The sequence below is a fragment of the Humulus lupulus genome, chromosome 1 (assembly GCF_963169125.1).
Source record: "Humulus lupulus chromosome 1, drHumLupu1.1, whole genome shotgun sequence".
NCBI classification, from domain to species: domain Eukaryota; kingdom Viridiplantae; phylum Streptophyta; class Magnoliopsida; order Rosales; family Cannabaceae; genus Humulus; species Humulus lupulus.
The window spans coordinates 231,995,722-232,013,194 of NC_084793.1; the positions used below are offsets into that span (position 1 = coordinate 231,995,722).

A 17,473-nucleotide genomic window follows, 5' to 3' on the forward strand; every position below is an offset into this window, starting at 1 on the left:
TAAAATCAAGCAGTGTGACGGGGATCAACCGTCTAGGATATGACGGACTTCTACCGTTCATATTTTCTAAATCAGCACTCACTAGACTAACGTCTCTAAACAACTTTCTATGATAGCCTATATATATGCATGTATCCCTATACTAACATACAAGACAATAATCATTTCATGTTGCAGCCATACAATATAAGTTGACTTACTTGGAGTCCTTAGCGCTCAGCAAGTTTTCACCCTCCAACGTTCAGTCCAGTTACGCTTAGCCAATACTGTATTTATCCATACAGTATACTCGGATTAATTATGGCACTCATAATTCATTATTATTATTTTGGGCAGTTTGGTCATTTTAATAAAAGTCATTTGTAAGGATTTATAATCCTTATTTGGTTTTAAACCTATTAAGGAAAGTCATACAAAATATTCGAGACTAAACCCTAAGTCTCGGGGAGACCTATCCTAAGGTCTCGATACCTAGGCTCGGGTATCACAATGGTATTTCCCCACAACCAGCTAAAAATCTTATTCTTTCAAGGTATCGCCATTAACCCGCACTTTCGACTAGTCGGTTAAAATATGTAAGATTTTAGCCGGTATTACATCCAGAAAATACAAATAAATTCCTTAATTATTTTTAAAGAAAATATACTCTTTACATTTTCCTTTTAGTTTTCTTAAGGTTTTAATATCTAAAAACCGATTTAAGAAAATTGCCTAATTTTTTTTAATTAGGAAAACCGTTATAAATTTCTCATCTTGACTAATTAATTTTCCAAAAGAAATTAATCAATTTTTACTTACTAGAAAAATAATTCATTTAAACTCAAAGGGGTAATTTTAGTGAAACTATGATTTCAAGACTTACCATTTTATATCTTGAAATAAACAAAATTTTACTTTTTACCTTATGTTCCAAAATCTCATTTTTACACTAAGTGTGAAAAACCTATTTTTCACATTTTTAACTACATACTTCGTTAGTTCATAACTTGAAATTTACTTGCCCAATTGTTACCAAAATTTCCTAATTCTATTTTTGTTATGTCATTTAGGTCTTTGTAAAATCTTAGGTCAAAATGAGCATTTTTTATTGGTGAAATCATTTTCCAACAATGAGGTAAAAATGACCTTATTTTCAAGCCCTTATTTTTTCAAAACTTTGACAGTTAATAACTTTCAAACCGTTCAATATTTTCTTACCAAATTTTACAGTGGAATAATAGGTTATGCGAGAAATATGTTCACAAAATTTTAGAAAAAACTGGGTTCATTTGCCCTATACAGTGGCTGTCCAAACTTGGTTCCGAAAATAAGAATACGAAAAAACAGTTTTTTACCTAAACTTTGAAATAGCATAACTTACTCATTTCTAAACATTTTTTAGTGTTTCAAAAGCTCAATTTTATGTACTCAATCTCAAAAACATCACAGTACAATTTAATTTTACAAAAACAATATACAGTGGCTGTTTGACCCCTTGGAAGTCACAGCTCAAAACATGTTTGTTTTAGGGTATCCTACAAAACCCTTGGGGGTTCTGGTTCCCATTTTCAAAAATCAATACACATGCATCATAAAAAATATTAAACAACTACCATAACCTTATTACATCACCAACAAGAAAATTTAAGCATTAAATATACAAAACAATGCTTAAAACTAAAAACCCTACAACAAAAATCATCAAAAGTAAACTCTTTACCTCTTTGGTGTTCTTGCTTAAGGTTTGGACCTTCCTATAAGCTTTGACTCCTTCAAAACCTTTCAAAATCCCTAACCAACTTCCCCCAACAACATAGTTAATTAGCTATTTGAAACTCTAAGCTTAAAACTTTACAAAAGCCTAGATTAGTGAAGCTTTACCTTAGGGAAAATACTTCCTAGACCAAGACTTAGCCTCCAAGTTTTCCTTGGTGTACTTGAGGTTGAATATTGAGGGAACACTTTGAGAGGTCTTCAAAAATCAGATGAGAGTGATTGAGAGAGTGTGGGGATCGGTTTTGGGGGTTAGAAGAGCTCAAAATACTCTTCAAAATATCACAAAACACTTGAGTGCTTTTCTACACATTTGCCCACTTGACTTCTTAATTAAATGAGATTTAAATTTTATAAAATTTGGGTTCACACCACTCTAAAACACCACATGGCCGGCCACCCTTTTCATTTTATCTAAGTTATATATAATATTTTTTTTTATAAAGGTTTCATAAGAAGAAAAGTCCAAATTGGCTTTTGACACCTTTTTCACTTTTATTAAGTTTTAAATCACCAAACTTAACATTAATTAATTAAATTAAATGTCTCTCACATTTAATTTAATTAATCACATAATAAAATTTTACCTAAGGTCCATTCATGGAATAAAATTCCCCATTTCGGCAAAATTAGGCAGTTACCACAAAATGCCTTAAAATTTCCATTTTCTTTTAGGTTTATTATTTTTGACCAAACTTTAACTTTTATGAATGTATTTTATGCCCAAAATATAATTGCCATGATTTTTCATTTTATTTTTCGAGATTTTTACCCGATCAGGGTTTTTGTGTCTGTCCAGGACCGAAAGTCTTATCTTGATTTTTAAAATCACAAAATTCATATTTTGGCTAGCAATAACTCATGGAATACTTACAAACAAAATATAATATTATTTAAAATAATATTCTTAACCCGGGGGAAAAATCCCGACCCGAGTCGTTTAAAGGTACCCAAAAACGTAGGACGTTACAGTGGCACCTATGTGCATCCTGATATCGTTTTATCCCCTAGCTCCCTATTTCCATATCCAGTGCACAAAGTGTTAGGAACAATTCCTAGTGCGCAGCAGAAATTGCGGTAATGGTAGTATTGTATACAACAACAAAATTTCATATAAACAACTTTGTATGAGGATCCTTTAATATGCAATATGTTAATCAATATATAATATGTATATGTAAAAATAATACGAAATGATTTACCTCTCGTAGTCTATCAAGAATCCATGAATCTTTTCGTGTATATTTCGATCTTTCTATACTCACTAGAGCACTCACACCTAGATCTTCCAAGATGTTCTCTACACCTCAAGATGTGGGTGGGCACATAGAGAACAAGGATCAATTTTGTGAATCAAAAGTATTCTCAACACATGAGACTCTTGATTATAAACTAGAGAGAAAATGTTTTTCTTTTGTGAAAAAGATGAGTTTAACCCTTGTATCATCTCTTACCTTGATCAATGTTGATAGAGCCACCCCGGGGACCTATGGACCAATAATTTCAAGCTCCAATAAATAAAAGATTATTAACAAAACTCTTTGATTCAATAATCATGATTATTAATCTCATGATTATTCCACTATAAATATTAGTCTGAACTCTTGAGAATTATAGACATATATTTACTGACTACTTTATTGTAACCATAAAGTGTCCATTGATATAATCATTACATACAAATTAATCCTCTATTGATGATTCATAATTAAGTGGGAATAAAATTACCGTCTTACCCTTTTAATTATATCTTCATTCCTTGTGTACCATTGACTTTACTAGAGAAGGTTAATTCATAATTTGATTATGAATTTGACGTCAATAACCTTTTCAGTTCCAAAAGCCAACCAAATAGGGTATCATCATTCAATCTATAAGAAGTATAGATTCCATGTCTGTTAAGCTATGTCCCCAGCCATATTCAATCATTGAGTGCCCAAAACAATAGTTCTTAGCTTGATCATTCTGACAAACTGTAACACATGAATCAAAAGATCAAATAACATATATAGGATTTCATAATAACTTTAAGATTAAGATCAGTTTGTATATGATCATCAGTTGATGTGTTTTATAATACTACGAAACGGTATTTAAACAAGTATTACTAAATCACATTTGGTCACATGTATTCATAATACTAGTGGATCATACTTGCAGTAATTGATCTAAAGATTCCATAACTTTATTTTACTGCGAACTATTTAAGTTCATTATCTCAATCTCGATCCTCTCATACCAATATGAGATTGAGACCACATAGATGTGCTTGAGAATTTTCTGATATTTACCTAATATTATTAGCAATAATATAGTACATAAGCTACATATATACAATAATTCAATTCATTCATTTATTTCATTAAAATCATTGTAAACTACAATTGCTTTAAGGGCACAATTCCCAACACAAACCATATGATCCGAGCTCATATGGTAAGTGTTGGAAAAACAATTAGAGTGCACAACGGAATTGGCGTGGTGGGCCCAATGTATAAACACACAAAAAATTCCATCTCTCATATAAACAGTTTATATGTTCAATAAAACATCCAGACAAAAACATTAATATACAATATTATTAATCATGCAACATATATATAAATATACATACTTATATATATATCATATGCACATGTACACAAATATTCGAGAATATAAATATTTACCTCTTGAAGCCTATCAAGTGTCTTGAGTCTTTTCGTATATATATTGATTTTCCTATCCAGTGCTTTGAGTACTCAAATCATGATCTTCCAAATTGTTCTCTACACCTCAAGATGTGCGTGGGCACATAAAGAAAATGAGTTTGCAATTTAGAAATTACAAGTATATCTCAACACATGATAACTTGGATTATGACTTGGGAAATGTTAGAATAAAAGAAGAAGATGACAATTTCTTATCTCACAAATTCTGAAACTTTTTCTGAATTACCACTGACTTGTTTTTCTTCTTATTATTCTATATTATATATAAAGATATTATATATTACCTTATTATTCCTAATAATAATAGTAATATAATAATAATAATAATATCATAATGATGATAAGAATTGATTTAGGTAAATTTCTAACTTACCAAATTTGAAAATATATATTTTCAAATTATTAATTAAATAAATAATAAAATAAAAACAATACTGGTACAATATGAGTATACTGCTACACACATGGTATAGTGCCTGGACTGTGTCATGCATGAATAGCAGTATTCCTTTTTCAAGGATATTACATTTTTCTTTTATTTATTTAATTAAAATCAATCCTTCCACAAAATATGGTATTATCTTTTTAAGGAAAAGATCACAACCATATTTCAAAATTTAAATTAAATTCAAAATACAAATTGATGATCATCATTATCATAATAAATAAAAAACTATTTTTGACTTATCAATTTTATTTTCTCCCACTCAAATAAAATAATTAATTTCAAAATTTTATTTATTTATTTATGTATATATTTCAAAATTATATATTTAAATCAATAAACATATTTTAGAAAATTCAATAAATAATTCCAAATTAATTATTCAACCTCAAATATTATATAATTGTATATTGGACCCGTAGAATAAAAATTTTCTCAAATTTCCAAATTACAGATTTACTCTTGTCTCAACTCTTACCTTGATATGGTGTTGATAGAGCCACCCCGGGGACCTATGGACTTATAGTATCAAGCTCCAATAAATATTAGATTATTAATCAAAACAATTTGATTATATAATCATATTTATTAAGCTCATGATTACTCCACTATAAATATGAAATTAAACTCTTGATAATTAGAGACATATATTTACAGAGTACTTTATTAAAGAATAAAGTGTCCATTGATATAATCATTACATACAATGTTAATCCTCTATTAATGGTTCATAATTAAAAGGGAACAAAATTATTGTTTACCCTTTTTACTATAAGATGTTCCTAGTGTACCATTGACTTTACTAGTGAAGGTTGTGTCACAAAAAGTTTGCGACGTCCTTTTTAGTTCCAAAAGTCAACCCAATAGGGAACCATTATTCAATCTATAAGAAAATATAGATTCCATATCTGTTAAACTTTGTCCCCAAACATATATATCATTGAGTCCCCAAAACAATTGTTCTTAGCCTGATCATTCTGACAAACCTTAATGCATGAATCAAATGATCAGATGACATATATAGGAGTAACCTCAGGATTAAGATCATCGTGTATATGATCATCGTTTGATTTGTTTGATTAATACTATGAAACCGTGTTTAAACAAAGTATTAACAAATCACATCTGGTCCATTTCTATATATCACTATATATAAAGTACATTCACTAAAGTGTCCTACTACAATAGTGGCCAGGATCATGGTCACTTGTATTCATAATACTAGCGAATCATTCTGGCATTAATTAATCTAAAGATTCCATAACTTTATTTTACTACGAACTGTTTAAAGTTTATTATCTTAATCTCGATCCTCTCATACCAATATGAGATTAAGAACACATAGATAAACTTTGGAATTTTATGATATTTACTTAATATTATCAACATAATATCAGACATATTCTATATATATATAATAATTCAATTTAATTATTTATTTTATTTAAAATATTTGTCAACTACAATTGCTTTAAGGGAACTATGCCCAATATTCTCTCAATATGTCAATCACATTGTCCTGAACAAATTTGTCTAACAAAGTATTTGTTAACAATTTTGTAAGAGACTGTTTTGAAGCTATCTTCAAGATCATTACATCAATTATGTAAGATTTTCTTGAATTAAATGATACTTCATTTCATGTGCTATACTCTCTCATGATTTCTAGTTCTTCTAGAATTGTAGTATCTCCATTGCTTTCACAATGAGATACTAGTAGTTTATTCAAGTCTGAAACCCTTTCGAGAATGGTAAAGAACTCAACTAAATAAAATAGCATATTTAACTGCTCGTAACTGTTACATTTCAGCTTCTATGGTGAAACATACAAATTTGAAATGTCCAATACATTTCCAGATTAATGTGTCCCTACCACAGTTGTAGAAACTGATCCTGATATTAATCGTTGAAGATTTCTATCTGGTTTAAAATTAGTTTATCCTTTGGGATTTTAGGTCACTGCCTAAATACACAAGCATACAATCTCTATTATATTCAAGATTATTAAATCCTTATAATTATTCAATGAATCAATGCATCATTGGATTGACAACTGCTAACTATTTCCACCGTTTAACAAATGTTAATTCGAAGACATAACATTCGATACATTAAACAGTCCATCCCTAAGTTGTATGAATATTGTCTCATGTCCTTCTTTTCTAGTAAAAGAATAAATGGACATTATTATTTAGATAATACATCCTCCTGACCGGGAAGGCAAAAAGTCTTTCTTGGACTTTTGTAAACTAAAATATTTAAGCTTCTTATCTATATAAGTCACTTTAGACAGTGCCAAAAGATTGTTCTTTCAATTGCTATAAACATGAATGTATAGAACATTTTGGCTTTTCTAAATCTAATATTTAGAAATGTTCAGCTAACCATTTCTTTTATATTGATAATTTCTCCACATAATTCCAAATGATCAGAATGTTATCAACATTAAGAATAAGGATCACAACAGAATCTTTCTGGTCCAGATCTTCAAATGGTTTTGTCATGTCAGTCATTCAGTAAAAACTACTTAGACATACATTTAAATTAATCTCATAATCCATGCATTAAGCAATGGGTAAGAGTATGTAAACAGATTTAAGCTTGATTACAGTAGAATGTATTTATTCGAGTAATAAATTGTTCTTTCTGATTATAGCCTTAGGCTATTAACTTTACTTTGAATAGTCTGTACTTTCCTCTGTTACCCTCTTCATCTTGAATATCTTGTTTCAAACTAAAGTACAATGAACTTTAGTTGGATGTTCAAGAATCTAGATGTCATAGGAATTCCAAATTTCATTTCTAGATTCATGGTGTTTCAACCATTGTTTTCTGTAAAAACTTTTCATTACATTCTAGTATGTGAATGAAATATAGTTAGATTGTGTTACACACAACCATCTAAACTTTATATTTGTAACAGGGTAGTTACTAACTAACGCTCCCACTACAAAAATGCTTTACAGAATTTGTGATATTCTTTGGTTATATCATTGTAATTATCAGTAACTTGCTTACTTGACTTGCAGTCATTATTTCTAGTACAATTTAACTAGAAAAATATAGTGATTATAATAATCATGCTTCATTAAAGTAGCATTTAAGAGATACAAACTCTTTTGTAATCTTTTATGATTATTAATTTGCTTCACTAAATGACTTCATGGAAAATTTTCAATTTATTCACATAACCACTTGTGAATCCAAACGTTTAAGTCTTTGATTTACAATCAAACATGTAAAGAGTATAATAAGTGTTAAAATTATAGAAATAATAAAGACGATAATGTTACTCATTATCTATTTAATCTTATCTATATGATTATATTCCATTTCTAAAATACAAATTTTGCTTAGCATTCTAGTTGAATGTGAGTTAGGTTTGAATTCCAAGTTCACTTGCAATTCAGTTGAATTCCAAATTCGAGTTTAGACTTCCTTTTGATCAAATCAAACAAGTCTTTAAGTGACTTTACAATGAATGTAGTATGAAAATTTCTAGAAATTTTCTTTGCATTCAACAAAAATAAACATATCTTAAATAAATGTCAATCAATATTGACTTACTATTTATTATCTCTTTTAGCTTTGAACATTAAAAGGTTCAACATACATCTCTATGTATTGGCTAAACAATTATGTGATTTTTGAGCCTTTATTAGAGAAAGGTCTTTTGGTTAACTTTAATTAATAGACTACATAAACATGGAGAGAACCAATGAATGGTTCCTATTGACGCGATTTTTCGACAGTAGCGTATTAAGAAATAATAGGGCATATTAGTGCTTAATAAACTGTAATGAAAAATCAAATGAATTCACTAAAGAACAAAATTTTTACGTGGTTCAGTGGTTAAAATCCACCTAGTCCACATGTCAATATTATTGCTGTTTATCTCTCTATTTTGGCAGAGTTTTGGTATTACAGAATAATGGTCCCTCTTTCCTGTCCAACATTCCCATTATTTATAAGGGAATTCCATGGACATGTTTGGGTAATTGCGTGAGTCAATCACACATTTATATAATGATTACATTTAATACAAATAATTCCCATTTATATTGGGATATGATTTGATAACAAGATAACATGTTCCTACTATCTCGGAAAATAAATATGATAGCCTGGTCATAAAAAAACGTATAAAGGGACTCCGAGTCTCTGGGGATCCGCGGGTATGCAATAAACTAGAATTACCATGACCTAGATATCTCCTCCAAGCTCGTGCTTTGACAACTATTTTAATTATGAGCTCGTGCGTCACACCCATTATATCCCTAGTTCAGGATAAACTCAGGATACCTTACACCTCGTATGCCCACTATGAATCTCGAGTTTTCCACGTGGATAAAAGCAGATATCATTCTCGGTTATTTCTCCTTATATTAATTTGCCAGCTGTGCCCGAGCTGAGTAAATGAACTCGTGTTGAAATCAAGGTACAACATTTGCCCCTAAGTCCCTGCTCGTGTTTGATGTCGTCACTTTCTGACCTACACAGTAAGGACTTTTAGACTTATGTTACATAAAACCACACCTGCCCACTACTTGAGTACTGGACACGTGGTGTACCATAATTGGTGTTTGTTCGGGTTTTGAGGACTGCAATAATTATCTTGTCACCTTTTTGCTACCATTTGGTCTATTGAATCTTGGCCCTTAAATCTTGAACTAACTCTACTGAACAACCCAGATTAATTTCCACAATTTACGTGTGAATAGGATGGGAAATTTTCAAACTGCAACACCTGTGCATTTAAAAAATTTCCTTTTCTGAACTTCCAAGCTTTCCTTCTTCCCCAGAATCCCCAAAATCGTTCATCGTGCCCATATATTTAGAAGCTTTCCAGGAGCTTCCTGTTGCCGAGTCCATTCCCTCTAATCTGCGAATCATACTTTCTTGTAAGTATCTCATCCTTTGGTTTGAAAAGTTTTTTTTTTATCCAATGGAATCTCTATTCTTCACCATGTTCATCCGTAACATTCATTGTAGTTACTGTTAGGCTATTTCTAAATGTTCTTAGGGAATAGGTTTTGACATAGGTTCAACAGGTGAGTCCAAAAATGTCTTAGAAATATGACGTTCATAAAACTGGGAAATTTCTGGGTAAATCTGGGTAACTCTAATGGTGAATTAATTTAAAGAATGCCCATTCGGGGTAAATGAAATGAAGGGTTTTTAGGTTTAGAACCAGATAGCTTAGAGGTTACCCTTTCTTGGGTGGTTTTGCACTAAGCCGCCTCTCAAGGAAAATAGTGGTCTGACATTCTGACACACGGATCCCTAAATATCAGGGGTCTGTTAGGAAACAGAAGCGCGTAGCTTAGGTTATCGCCTGGCATCATGCGATGGGGCTGAGGGTAACCTTAGCTCGTATAACAAAAGTAAATCGTTTCCCCCCTCATACTCCCACGTCATAGTTTTAGATCCTCTTAGGTCGCCTACTAACTAGCTCGTTCTGTCGTTAGGCGATCTGATGGCTTCTCAAAAGAAGAATGCCCCAAAGAAGAATGCCTCGAGCTCATCCTCTCAACAGAAGAACAAGGGGAAGCCAATCATCCCAGAATCTCCCATCCCGTACTTCGGTCCAGTGGTGGAGAGGGAGCTTGTGGTTGACCCCAATGCATACTTCGAGGCTAAGCGTATCATTTCAAAGATCACGACCCAGGGGAGGGTAAATAAGATTATGTTAAGCCATAACATAGAGGTTGAAGCTGGAGCTCTCCTCGTCCAACCTGCGTTCAAAGGGGAACAGAGTTGTTCCCCTCTCCAAGATGACTTTGCAGCTTCGAGTGATGAGCACCTGAAGGCTGGGGCCTTCCTTCCCCTGGAATAGCACTTCGCGGATTTCTTGAATTACGTGAAACTGGCTCCATTCTAGCTCCCCCCAAATTCGTATAGACTTTTGGCAGGGTTGAAGGACGAGTGGGAGGTCCCCACCCCGACAGAAATACTGTACTTCTTCTGCCTCAAAGCTAGCCCTGATCAGAAAGGGTGAGGTGACAGATTCTATTACCTCAGGAGGTTTCCCAACTCCGCCCCCGTCATCAATCTTCCCAGCATTCCAAATGACTATAAAGACTTGTTCTTTAATTCGAATGGATTTCAGAACTGTGAACATCGATACTTCAACCGACCTCGTAAGTTCCTTATCTTTACAAATTCAATTCATGAATTTTTGTTCCTTTAAGATTTTTTTTTGTACATGTCTTGATTGAATCTATTTCTCGTGTAGCCATATTTGCGAGGATAGAAAAGTCTGTGACCCTCGGGGGCCAGTATGAGAAGCTATCCAGACTTCCCCCCACTGAAAAGGACTATCACTAGGTCATGATTTATGTCATGATGCTGGCCTGCCAATTGATCGATATAGGTTAAACACTAACCTTAAGGACCTGGGCTACCCTTCCGGGGATCCTCGAGCTCCCATCCTCTCAAGAGGCCTTGCCAGCCTTTCAGTATAGGAGGATGAAGAGGACGAGGTGCCTCTAGTGTGAAAAAGGTAGGTTCCCGAGGCTGTCCAAGAACCCGATCTAGAACGAGTTGCATTAGAGGCAGCAGCCGGCCCCTCCGGCCAAGGTAACCCATTCCCCTTTAGGGAATTAGATAGGGTTGTTGCCGATTTTAGGTGAGTTCATTATAATCCAAATCAGCTCGTTCACCGTCTTCCTTATAACCCGGATCTAAATGTAACCCTGCTCCAGTGCGTAGACCACCTAGTGGTACGCCATGACAATAATTATCCTAAGGGCACAATTGTAGTTGATAACACCTTAAACTTTAGATCCGCCATTTTTGAGGAATATGGGACCAACCACAGGACCTGACCTTCTCTGCTCCAGGGTGCATTTTCCCCTGGATTTAGATAGTATGGAGATGAATCCAGCCCCGAGGAAGGACCCGAACCCCTTAGGATCATAGAAATATTAGATGTAGATTCCATTTGTCCTCCATTAGTTCCAAGGCTGGAGGTCATGCCTATCGCGGTCAAAACACCCGAGCTAGTGATAATAGACTCCTCCCCCAGCCCGAAGGGTAGGATCTTTGTTTTCTTTCTTTCTTTATAAATGCTTTTTGAAACATTATCTTTTGAACTAACTCCCTTTGTGCTTTTTAGGCGAAAAGATGGATCAACAAGGAGCTCCCAACCTTTGAACTGCTTTTCGAGCTAAGAAAGCCGACTCAGGCCCCATTGTGAAGAGGCCCAGATTTACGAAGAAGGCCACCCCTACAATGGGGAACACCTCAAAATCCCCCGCCAAAAATAAGGAGACGAGCTCGACTCGGGAGACAGCTCTGGTGGCTAAGGTCACTACCGAGCAACTTCCTCCTCCCCCACCTCGCTTCGTGGCCCCTCAAGTTATACAGACCGAGGCCCCAGCCCCCACTGTCCGGATACCAGTAGACCCTTAGGACCTAGAGAAGATCCTTGAAGCCTTTTGGGGTATCGTTTATGAGACAATGACTCACATGGTGGGGCATGCCTACAAGGCCAGCGTGAGGGACCTGAGGACCATCGACGAATGCATCCCGGAGAATGTTATGGAATCAATCATGGGGATGAATCTCATTGTAAGTTCTTTTTCCTTGGTGATTTTTTTTATTGTGACTAGGTGTACATCTCTGAATTGTTTTGTTCTTCTGCGGTCTGCTCTGGCCCAGTACTGTAGCATAGCCCGTGCCAAGGCTAGAAATGAGGAGCTCCGAGTTGAACTGAATGCTGCCAAAACCACCCTGACTGCTGCTCAAGAAGGTGAGCAGGCCGCCAAAGTTTCTTTGATGGCTGCATAGAAGAATGAGTATGATGCCAAGATTCCTCTCGCCTCGTCCCAAGAAAATGAGCAAGCTACAAAGAGTGCATTGTCTGCCTCCCAGGCTCAAACTGCACAACTTAAAGCCGAGGTTGATAAGGTCAAAGCAAAGCTACTTGAGGCCAAAGAAGAAAAGGTGGTGTCACCATCGGCCATGGAAGAGATGCTGTACCATTGTTGGGCCTTCAACCCAGACGGGAACTTCTCTTTCATGGAACCCGGGCTGTGGGATCCGTACCTTGCAAAATTCAAGGCTCGGCTTTTGCAAGAACCGTCAGAGACTGGTGATGTGTCTGGAATGGCAGAGGGAGATGGCAAGCAGGTCATATCTTCGGGGCGAGCTAATGGAACCCAATGATATCCCATTTGTATTTGTTTTTCATTTGTAATTGTTTAACAGTTTTTTGATATTAAACAATTGCCTTCAGGCTCTGTTTGCTGTTTTTTATCCTCGTGTAATTTATTGACTTTATTTGATATATATCCATCTTTTGATCCACTTATCTTTCCTTTATAATCTCTCATGCTTGTGAATCCTTAGACTTGTACATTTGAGATTTTAGGAATCGATTTTTAGATCGAGATAGATTTTATCGAGCTTGGTTATGTCCAAGTTTGTTTTTGGTTATTTGTATCATACCTGTCAAGAATCAGGCCTTGAACCTAGTTATATCCAGGGTTTTTAATGTTTTAAACTTAGTTCGTGTTAGGTTGATTGAAACTCGAGCTTTAAGAAGCCGTTGAATAATCAATTTTTCCAAACTTCTAAGTTTCAGACCTGGTTACGCCCACGATTTTAAATGATTTTAAATTTAGTTCGCGCTGGGTTTATTGAAAATTTGAACTTTAAAAAGCCATTGAATAATCAATTTTTCTAAGCTTCTAAATTTTGGACCTGGTTACGTCTAGGATTTTAAATGATTTTAAACTTAGTTCGCGCTAGGTTTATTGAACACTCGAGCTTTAAAAAGCTATTGAATATTCAATTTTTCCAAGCTTCTAAGTTTCCTAATCTTATCAAGTAGGCTTAATTTTTCCAACCTAAGGTTATGTGCCCCCCAGTAACCAGAATGTAGAAACCTTCTTGGTTGCTTTTACAAACATTAGAACACGGACTAATACAATCTTAAACAGAAAAATTATTTAATAATCCATCTATTATTTAATCAAATGGCTTTTATAAATAAGCCTTACATTTATGGTGGTACTACTGACAATACTTTTCCAAATGTAGGGCGTTCCAGGTCCGTGGGACTACTTCCTCATTCAGCCGAGCTATCTTGAAAGTTCCTTCATGCCAAACCTCAATGACCTGATATGGTCCCTCCCAGTTCGGGCCTAATACACCATCCTTGGGATCCTTATTCACCGGAAAGACCCTTCGGAGAACCAGGTCACCCAGTCCAAATCTACGCCTCTTAACTTTAGAATTAAAATAGCAAGTGATTTTCTGTTGATAATGGGCTAGCTGTAATTGTGATTCTTCTCGTTTTTTTTTTCAACCAAGTCGAGATATGCGTTAAGTAGTTCATCATCCTGTTCTTGGTCGAATGTCCTTTTCCTATGGGTGGCTACCTTGGCTTCGACTGAAAGCATGACCTCGCTTCCAAAAGTTAAGGAAAAAAGGAGTATGTCTAGTAGAGGTTCTGTGAGAAGTTCAGTAGGCCCAAAGTACTTGCGGGAGCTGTTCGAGCCATAATCCTTTGGCTTCGTCTAACCTCTTCTTCAGGCTTGCCTTTAGGGTTTTGTTCACAACCTCGACCTAGCCGTTGGCCTGCGGATATGCTACTGAGGAGAAACTCTTAGTAATGCCGTATTTTAAACAGAAGTCAGTGAAGCGATCATTGCCCAACTGTGTCCCATTGTTTGACACGATCTTTTTAGGGAGCCCAAACCGACATATAATACTCATCACCATAAAGTCTAGGACTCTTTTTGAAGTGATGGTTGCCAGAGGTTCGACTTTTACCCACTTCGTGAAATTGTCGATCGCCACCACCGCATAACAAACTCCTCCCTTTCCCATAGGTAGGGACCCTATTAGCTCGATTCCCCATACCACAAATGGCCATGGGGATGAGATTATTGTTAGCTCGACTGGAGCAACTCGGGCAACTATGGCAAAACGCTGACATTTTTTGCACTTCGGAACATACGAGATTGAGTCTTTTGTTAAAGTGGGCCAAAAATAGCCATGCCTCAGTATTTTCAGTGCTAGGTTTTTCCCCCCAGCATGATCGCCACAAAAGCCTTTGTGCACTTCTTGTAAAATGGTTTTAGCTTGTCCGAGGATAACACATCTTAGGAGAGGCAATGAATGACTACGTCGGTACAAGGTCCCTTCCACTATTACATATCGCGGAGCTTGATAAAGTATTTTTCTTGTGCCTTTCCGTCATCAAGTAGCCTTCCTGTTGTGAGGTATTCCATTATGGGGGTCATCCAGATCGGTTTTGTGTCGATCATTTCGACCTCTATCATTTCTTCTATCACACTTGGACTTTCCAAGAACTCCACTAGCACCACATTCAATGTCTTAGCTTCTTTGGTGGTGGCAAGCCGGGCCAAAGGGTAAGCATTAGAGTTCTACTCGCGAGGAATATGTTCAACAATATTGTACTCAAATTAAAATAGTTCTCCCTTCACCTTAGCTAGGTATGCTGCCATCTTGGTACCTCGAGCTTGATATTTTCCCAACACCTGATTAACCACGAGTTGAGAATCACTATAGCATTGGACGGCCTTCGTCTTGAGCTCCCTTGCCACTCTCAGCCCAGCTAATAAGGCCTCATATTCGGCTTCATTGTTGGAGGCCTTGAATCCGAATCTCAGAGCTGTATGAAATCGATGCCCTTTCGGGGAGATTAAGATGATCCCAACTCTTAATCCGTTCTCGTTTGATGATCCATCAAAGAAGATTTTCCATAAATCCTGCACTGGTTCCTTCAAGAGGTCCTCTTGAAATTCGGTGCATTCAGGCATAAAATTAGCAAGGGCCTGACTTTTGATTGAGGTCCATGGCACGTACAATATCTAAAACTGGCTAAGCTCAATAGCCCATTTTAAAAGACGTCCTGACATTTCAGTTTTTTGCAACATCTGCCTTAAAGGTTGGTCGGTAATGACGTTGATTGAATGAGAGTAGAAATATGGCCGGAGCTTCCTGTAAGCCAATATCAGATAGAATGCCAGCTTCTCTATCACTGGGTATCATGACTCAACTCTGAGAAGAGTCTTGCTTATATAATATACTGGTTTTTGAGCACGGTCTTCTTCTCGAACTAACACGACACATACTGCATTTTCTGTCACGACCAAATAAAGGAATAGAGGTTCTCCAGACATAGGATTAGATAACACTAGGGGCTCGACCAGGTGCATTTTTAGGTCGAGGAATGTCTGTTCACACTCCTCAGTCCATTCAAAAAATTTTTTTCCCCTGAGCAAGTTGTAGAATGGCCGGCACTTGTCACTTGATTTTGAAATGAAACGATTCAAACCTGCCACCTTTCCAGTCAGGCTTTGAACTTCTTTACGCGACCTGGGCGAGGGAATTTCTAACAACGATATGATTTTATTAGGATTTTCCTCTATTCCCCTCGTGTTGACTATGAATCCCATAAATTTTCCAGATGCCACTCCGAAAGTGCACTTCTGAGGATTCAGCTTCATGTCATACCTCCTCAATATCCCAAAACATTATTCTAGATTGGACACAGGGTTATCGACAGTCTTTGATTTAACAAGCATATCATTGACATACACTTCCATACTTCTCCCGATCAGATAAGCGAACATCTTGCTGACCAAGCGTTGATATGTAGCTTCGCCATTCTTTAGCCCGAAGGACATAACTTTAAAATAATATACGTTATTTGGGTTCATGAAGCTAGTGTGTTCCTGGTCCACAGGATTCATCGCAATCTGGTTATATCCAGAATACGCATCCATGAAGGACATGAGCTCATGACCTGCCGTGGCATCTACCAACTGATCAATCCTTGGCAGTGGGAAACAATCTTTGGGACAAGCTTTGTTCAGATTGGAGAAGTCGATGCAGGTCCTCCATTTCCCATTTGGCTTTGGGACTAGCATAGGATTGGTGACCCAGATCGGGTATTCTGCTTCACGGATAAACCTGCACTTTAATAGTCGAGCTACTTCTTCCTCAAGAGCTTCAACTCGGACTATTCTCAAGCGTCTCCATTTTAGGGATTTTTCAGGCACGTTCTTGTCCAGAATTAAAGTGTGCATAATTACACTCGGGCTTATTCCCACCATATCTTCATGTGACAGGGCCAAAATGTCCAGATTCTCTTGTAAGAAATTAACCAGCTCTTTCTTCCTTTTATCATACATATTGTTCCCAACCTTTACGACTCTTGAAGCTTCTTTTGGGTAAATGTTTACTTCCTCGAGCTCCTCTATAGCTTGGAGTTCTAACCTGTCTTTGCCTATCCATGGGTCAAAGTCATCGTGTTGGGCGATGTTACTGTCCTCTTCTTGTTGAGGTTCTTCCGTCCCGCAAGTAACTTCTACTTTTTGGGACTCCTCACCTCCGTCATTTAAGACCATAGCTTGCTACCCGGGTTGTGATTTTCCCTTCATAGAAATGCTATAGCATTCTCTACTAGTGAGCTGATCACCTCTGATGGTGCATATTCCCGCAGCTAAAGGGAATTTTATTGCTAGGTGGCGGATAGAGGTTATGGCTTCAAACGCCATCAGTGCAGGTCGGCCCAAAATCGCATTGT

At 36.0% G+C, this 17,473-nt stretch overlaps 1 long non-coding RNA gene across 1 annotated transcript; it reads right to left on the reverse strand.

Annotated features, from left to right (window-relative positions):
- Positions 1–214: 214 nt before the first annotated feature.
- LOC133829336 (uncharacterized) lies at positions 215–1,934 on the reverse strand. The gene is made up of 3 exons (XR_009891698.1): positions 1,861–1,934; positions 1,700–1,778; positions 215–266 (listed from the first exon to the last, which is right to left on the reverse strand). It is a non-coding gene; the product is annotated as an uncharacterized LOC133829336 (long non-coding RNA).
- Between the last annotated feature and the right edge of the window lie 15,539 nt (positions 1,935–17,473).